The sequence below is a fragment of the Cotesia glomerata genome, linkage group LG7, assembly GCF_020080835.1.
Source record: "Cotesia glomerata isolate CgM1 linkage group LG7, MPM_Cglom_v2.3, whole genome shotgun sequence".
Classification (NCBI taxonomy): domain Eukaryota; kingdom Metazoa; phylum Arthropoda; class Insecta; order Hymenoptera; family Braconidae; genus Cotesia; species Cotesia glomerata.
The window spans coordinates 25,869,026-25,876,571 of record NC_058164.1 but is presented as its reverse complement, the minus strand read 5'-3'; the positions used below and the strand labels follow the sequence as shown (position 1 = coordinate 25,876,571).

The 7,546-nt window shown below is 40.4% G+C and overlaps 1 long non-coding RNA gene across 1 annotated transcript; it reads left to right on the top strand.

The window, feature by feature from the left end:
* Nucleotides 1-255: 255 nt before the first annotated feature.
* On the top strand, nucleotides 256-7,540 carry LOC123268560. The gene is made up of 3 exons (XR_006510254.1): nucleotides 256-767; nucleotides 1,439-2,194; nucleotides 7,389-7,540. It is a non-coding gene; the product is annotated as an uncharacterized LOC123268560 (long non-coding RNA).
* The last annotated feature ends 6 nt before the right edge of the window (nucleotides 7,541-7,546 follow it).

Sequence of the window (7,546 nt, the reverse complement as noted above, 5' to 3'; positions counted from 1 at the left end):
TAGTAGGCTAGCTAATAGGCCTAGAGTCTAAAGTATACAATAGTTATTGTACCAGTCTAGTTGTCTAAAACCCGTTATACCTTCTAGTGAATAGACTATTTCCAATTATTTTCTCGCGCGTGTTACCTCGTGACCATTTAATAATTATCGGTAGCACACCCAGCCTAATTTCAGTTGAATTCAGTTAGATCTTGCTAGAATCCTTTAATAGGCCCTGGTCCAAAATTTAAGCAAGCTTGAAGAGATCCAAGCTGCCTGTTGCGGGCCATCATCTAGAAGATCCAAAATTTACTCCTCCAAATCCTCAGACACTCAGAGCTGAACATGTGGAAGATGTTGGTTTCACCAACACAAGCTACCCTCGTGCGATGACTGTACCACCATCATCATCATCATCATCATCGTTCCCCGCCTATGTTAGGATCGTCCACTCAGATCGGGCGTTGTTGAGCGTAGGGGTGCTGTTAAACTCTGAAACGGACAACGGGGCGAATTTGGGTATGTATGTGTATGTGTGGCTCCAGGATTACCCGTCCTTGCCTGGGTCGCATAACTCATCCTAGTCTCTCTCTTTCGTGGCGTGTTGTTGCCCGATAGTGGATAGTGGAGAGTTGGTGGTGCGCGTTCGCGATCAGAGGAGGGTGTACACACCAACGAGATTCGGATGGTTAGGTGAGGTGGCGAGAGGTGAGGTGGGGCCGCCCGGCACACCGCCACGGCGCAGTTGCTACTCAGACACGGGGATGCTCGCAATGCCTCTATCAAAGGTTAAATCGTGTTTTTTTTAAATATATTCATCTGTTAATTGTGCCTTAATATGTCGTGAAAAATTGTTATTTTAATTTGGGTGGAAATTAAAATTTGGGCGCCAGTATAAGTGTGGAAAAATGTGCCAGAATCTTTGGAAAGGGTGCAAATGTCCAGGTCCTGTTTAAAAGCGCGGTTTATAGGGTCTTAGATCACGTGGGACTCTTAAAAGTTTGGATTTACCGCGGGAGAAAATGGCAACGTCGCTAACGTCTTAACGCGCGCGTCGACTGCGACTTATCGCGAAAGGACACGGGTGTAAGACAAAGACCAAGAGATAGCGTACTATCTGGCAACGGGGTGAATGAACAGGGACGTGTTACTGGAGGGAGATCTCAAGACTTCATTCGTTCTTACAGAAAAGCCACGTGGCTGTTTATTTAATTTTCAAATCGAAAATAACGCAAAAAAAAGCCTATAAATAGGCTTTTTTTGCGTTTTTATAGGCTAAACCCTATTTTTCGGCGACGAAAAGAACATGGACGGCAAATTAGAGTCGAGAAAATGGCCGCCGCGTCATCACTCGATGACTATCGATTTTTAGGACGCTACCTTTTCATTAGATTCTGGCATTTTTTTTTTTTTTGGTTTTCAAAATTTTAATTTATAAATTTTTTTTGTTTGATTTCAGACGCGTCGCACTGTGTTGTTATGTGTTGTAATAGTAATTATTTCATTGAAAAATTAATTTTACCGTTAACAAACCTTGATACGCAACAATATTGTCTGTGTAATCATCCACATATTGCCGAAGAAAATATACATCTTTATTATTATTAAAACAAAGTCTGACGAACAACTCAAATTGATTTATTATATTAATATCGTTAATTCGACCAAACTGAAAAACATCCTTGTTTTTATGTCACGGATTTTTTAAAATAATTATTTTTATCTAAATTTGTAACGACGAAGTGATATTTGAAGAAGAAAAAAAAAGAAAAAATACAAAAAAAAAATACAAACCAAAAAAAGAAGAGTGCGAAACTAAAATACAAAAGAAGAAACAAATTTGAAGCATTGCCTTAGAAAAAATTAATTTTTAAAACAAAAATAATAATTGAGGAACAAAGGGAGGATTTATTGAAACAAAAAAAGATAAATTTTATTAATGGCGTTGAAAAAAAAGTAACCTTTAGACAAATTGTAAAGATACTAAAGTATATTTTTAACAAGTTTTGAAAAGTTTAGATTTTAAAGGAAAACACGTACGTTTAAATGACGAATTATTTAATACATTAATTAAACATTTAAATTTAAAGAAACGAGAAGAATAATTTAAATAAAATTTTAACAAATAAGAATCTTTATAACTAAAAATGTGATCTAAAAGTCGTTGCTACCAAGAGAGCCTTATGTCCTTGTTTCAGTTAGTTCGGTTCAAAACGTAAGTACCCAAAATCTTCTATACTATTTATGCATGAATTTATACAATTTTAGACCAAAAAATTGAGTTTGCAAAAAAAAAAATTTTTTTTGCATTATATATAGGTTTCGATTCAAAACTTTAATTTTGAGCTTTAGAATTTTCTTCTAATTTTTTTTGGAAGGATTTAGCATATTTTGATGAGACTTCACCCAAAAATCTGGGAAAATAAGCAATTTTAATCTTAAAAATTGATTCAGTAAGAAAAAATTTTTTTTTCACCTATTTTATACAGTTTTCGACTCAAAACTTTAATTTTGAGCTTTAGAATCACCTTCTAATTTTTTTTGGAAGGATTTAGCATATTTTGATGATACTTCGTCCAAAAATCTGGGAAAATAAGCAATTTTAATCCTAAAAATTGATTACGTAAAAAAAAATTTTTTTTCATCTATTTTATACAGTTATCGACTCAAAACTTAAATTTTAAGCTTTAGAATTTTTTTCTAATTTTTTTTGGAAGGATTTAACATATTTTGATAATACTTCATCAAAAAATCCGCGAAAATAAGCTTTAGAGCCGATAAAACACCCGGAATCCAAAAAGTGGTAGGGCGCTAAGGCAATAAAACGATCCAAATGAATTTCCTTTAAAAACAAAAGCGTATTTCCACATGCACAGCTCGTTAGCCGTCTAAAAAAGTAAAATTGAATATATAACGTCTGCCTTTATTATTCCACCCTCGAATAGCGTAGATCAAAAAAAAAAAAATAAAATCTGCCGTAGTAAAAACAAACAAAAAGCCTGTCAATAAAATAAAACGAGAGGATTTTCGATGACGTTTTCACATGTACATACATAAAACAACCATTTGAAAACTCCGGGTGAATATATGTCTGAAAATAACGACCGGTCCAGTCAGTAGATTCGAAATTTCCTATTTCCTGGCTGAGCCAGGAGGAAATACTCGGTGCAAAATCATTGTAAAAGGGGGTGCAGTATATTCTGGGGTAAAGAGGAATGATTGCATTTGAGCCACCCGACACCCACTGCCTACCACCCACCACCCACCACCCACTGTCAGCCCCTCGAGCACGCGAGCGAAAAAGAGCCTACAAAAGCGCGTGGAATTACACGCAACTGGGAATGGACGTATAAAACACGTGAACCTGGGGCTGGAAACCCGGGAAAGATATCGCAGAAGCACACACTGACTAGGTGTATGTGTGTGTGTGTGTTTGCTTGGAAAGGGAGAAAGGACGAGGGTGAGATCGAATAATTTTTAGTTGATGATTTTGTCCGGGGTCTGGGTCGGTTGCCGCTCACGAACACAGTCATTTATAAAGGTTGATGCCGAGGGTGGCTGCGGAGGGTAGATGACGGTCCGGCTGTGTAAAGTCGGGAGGGGGCTTTTGAGGGCTGGGCGCCAGCTAAAATTCATTATTTAACTATTTTTTCCTCTCCCCTTGTATTGATCCCGGAGTCATTCAAAATGGCGGCCTACCGTAGTCAGCCAATGACTGTCTGAATCGATGACTGCAGCGAGCTACCCCTGGAACGGGCAATAGGGAGGCCAATGGGATCCCACCGACGCCACTACCACTTAAACGTTTGCTGACTACCACCACACGCTCACCCTAAAACATCACACACACTCACATTTGGTGACGGGGGAAACAACTCCACCCTGACTCGGTGGGGGAACGAATGCGTCGATGACCTCGCCTGGTAAATCATTTTTCGAATATTTCTGTTAAATACAAAAACCCCGGATAAAAATTATCAATGCTCGATGCTAATTCAAGCTCCGGGAATTCCCGGCTGGCTTTATCATCACAATCATCACCACCACCATCATCCTCGGCCCGGGGAAAATAACAGAGATGATGATGATGATGATGGTGGCAACAAAACTGTAAATTCTTTGGAGCTGATCCGGGTTGCTCGATGACGCTGGAAGTCATCAGACGACACGTTGCTGTCGGATTATCATAACGTGTGTCATTGGCTTTAAACCGGGTTCTATTATGCAGTAGCTGGAAGCTAGAAGCTAGAAGAGAAGAGGATCAGATTTGAGATTCTTCATGGCCGAGCTAATCTATTTTGATAGCTACTGCCAGACGTCATAGATCGTAGTTATGCTGAGTAGTCTTGGCTGCTAGCCATTTGTTAATGTCTTCAATGAACGTCTCAATTGTTGGGACAACTCCTTCAATCATCAATGATTCATCCAAAAGATTTTATAAAATCCTAGCGCAAATGGACTCTTTATGAATACATCAACATTCACAGAGAATCTTTTAGTCTAAGAGAATAGCAAAACACTTGAAATGCATTAGAGCAACCTTCCACGCTTCCCGAAAATTCTAAGGGTCTAAGTTGGGCTAGGTCCGGTTTGTTAGGGCCGATACCATCAGGATCGATATTCCCTTGACTAACTTGGTCTTACAAGTTATAAAATCCTATTTAAATTATCCGATGATGACACCGGCATCAATATCACAATGATCGCAGCAATAGCGACAATAAAAACTATTATTCTCCTCTTGAATTTAAATAGATAATACCCAATAAAATCTAATAAAAGCTTTTCGTTCAGGCTGTACAACTCTTAATGCCTTTTTCTAACGGCAGTTTTTCTATTAAGCTTCATTTGTTTCTTTCAATTGCGTAATATAAAATACCGGACGACGTCGCTCATTTAATCCTACTCTCCCACTCACCAGTTAGCTAAACGGCTTTTTTTTTATACACTTAGTTTGGACATGAACCCTTGTTGGATCTAGTCCGAGTTTCCGCCGCCAGACGGCAGCTCTAACCGGGGTTGAGGGTTGAGGCAGCTCCTAACGTTAAGCAAGATTCAAACTAGCAACTTTCTCTCCAGCATCAGAACAATTTGTGTTTAAATAAAAATTCCAATTCAATGGCCACCTTGCGATGTATCTATAAAAATAATTGCAACAACTGTTCGCAATTGAAGTACTTGATAGCGGGTGGCAGCTGGTGATAGCGATCAGTGATCAGGTGGCGCAATTGGGGTGTTTATTTTTTACCCGATTCAGATCTACACCCACTATCCTCCGGCTGCTTCTCACCTGTTTCCAAAGCATCAAGTCTTATTTGTAATTTAAAGTAAGTACCCACTAGCCGGATGGGTAAATTCTTTGATCAATGCCAGGACAATCAACCGAACAAAGTAACTAGTAAAGTGGAAGGGGTAAGCTGTCCCTTTGCGCATTCTCTCGGGGTTAGATAAAAGAATGTAGGTGGGATTTTTTTTCCGTCGCCCGGCTGATTGGCTGATTTTTTTACGCTCTGAAGACTGTAACCCTCCCACAGACGGCCACCCCGCTCTTTTTTTTACCCAAACACCTGGACGGCGCGTGCCAGCCACGTGGAAGACTTTAAAAGGCGGGTTGTTTTGTCACCCGGCTGACCGTTCCTAATTGGAGCAGGTAGCTGCTCACTTAGAAGATCCAAAGCAAGGATGCATAGATCTAGCTAGATCCAAAGATTCTAAGGAGTCAGAGTGGGAGTAAGAATAATTACGACAATTATGGCCACCCTCTTACCAGTTAGTCACGCATGTGTTGCTCCGTGCGTAAAAAAGTGTAGCCCCTTTTTCTTCGAAAAAATAGAGTCCCCTCCTACCTCCTACTGATATTCCGCACCCCCTTTGGGGTTTTTTTTCCGTCAGTACCCTTCGGGAAGTTGTAGAGTGTAGATGTCTAGTTGGAAAGTGTTGCGTCCAGAGTGAGGGAAAAAGTAAGACAACTGATAAGGCGAGAAGGTAGGAGGTAGGAGCTTTTTCCCCAGTTGGAAATATTCTCCCTTGAATTTTCTCTCCCACGCTTCTGAAAAGCCGCTCGGAAGGGGAGCCTTTCTCGAGAGCTTGGACTCTTCTCCTCAATCCTCGTCGTCTCAAGCTTCGAAGCGCGCACAGAAGCTTGAGCCCCTTGAACCTCAAAGTGGGGGCGACTGCCACCCGTAGAGGGGCTGAGAAAACTCGCCAGGACCAGCGTTTTTGTGAGTATTACCTTACGGAGGACCGCGGTGATATTCTCGGGTCTCCTCTGGAGGACCCGAGAACCGGCTGGACCTAAGTGGTGTTAGATTCCTCGTATGGTGGGACACCCTTACTCGGTACGTAAGTAAACAAACCGTCGGATCTAAGAACGGAATAAGAGAAGGACACTCGCGGCCGCGCACCACCTAAGACAACGCCCCTACCTCAGTCGCGTTCTTTAAGGCAAGGGGGTGGTTTAGACGCACGCGGTCTGAGACGCGCGCCACCACCGGCCACGGAGAAGGACTTAGCATTTCTCACGAGCCACAGACTCGAGTCAGTTCGGTTCCTCCTCCGTCAAGGACTCGTACACGGAAGAGGAAAACGCGTCGCGGTATTCTTATAAGATAACTTAAACGATTGTTATCCTTTAGAGCCACTATCATCAGTTCTTACAATTACTAAGTCTTAGTTAGTAACTTACCCCCAGTGGATTACTTGACCAGTGTCCAATACACAAAGGTGGTTGGTGTGTTTTTCTTGTTCTTGTTATTAGTTTGATGCTCCGTCAGGACATCTTGGTGCTAGATCTCTAGATTGGATGAATTCACCAACTGTCACAGCTTAGTAATGTCATGTGTGTAACAACACCGGTGAGTGGGTCACGGCAACCACTGAGATTTAACCACATGTCGTTGTATTACGTTGTAGGATTGTCAACAAAAGAAATAGAAAGTGAATGTAAAAGTAATATTAGTGATAGCAGTCATTTTTGGTTGAATTTATCATACCCAATTATTATTACCAGCTTGGTGGTATACTATCATCCTAGCTATTGATGTAAGAATATGAGAAAGACATCTGTCAGGACTTTCATTTAAAAACCTAGCTATTGGTAGTGACATTTTTTTTTTTTTTTCCTTTTCATTTCCGTCCCCTTTTTTATATGAATGGAACGTCGCTCAACGGAACTTTTAAAAACGATATTAACTTTCGCGATCATGTGTTAATAAAGTTCTAGAATTCAAATTATACTCAGGATTTTTATCGGTAATTTTTTATAAGTGACGTTGACCGACGGCCAGACGATTGTTTTTTTAATAAAACTTTAGAAATTTTTGATGATGATGATGATGATGATGATGATGATGATGATGGTGGTGATGATGATGATAATGGTTTAATCATATAAATCATATATGTTACAGCTTCGAGCGGGAGACGCATTGCAGCGGAAGATTCCCGCGTAGGAGAGGAAGACTGGACAAAGCGGAAGAAGCAGATTAAGACGAGGGAAGTCAAAACTAAGAGGAGAAGAAGGATTAGTCGCTAAGTCGCAAATACTTGGGGGGTGAAGAAAGAATCA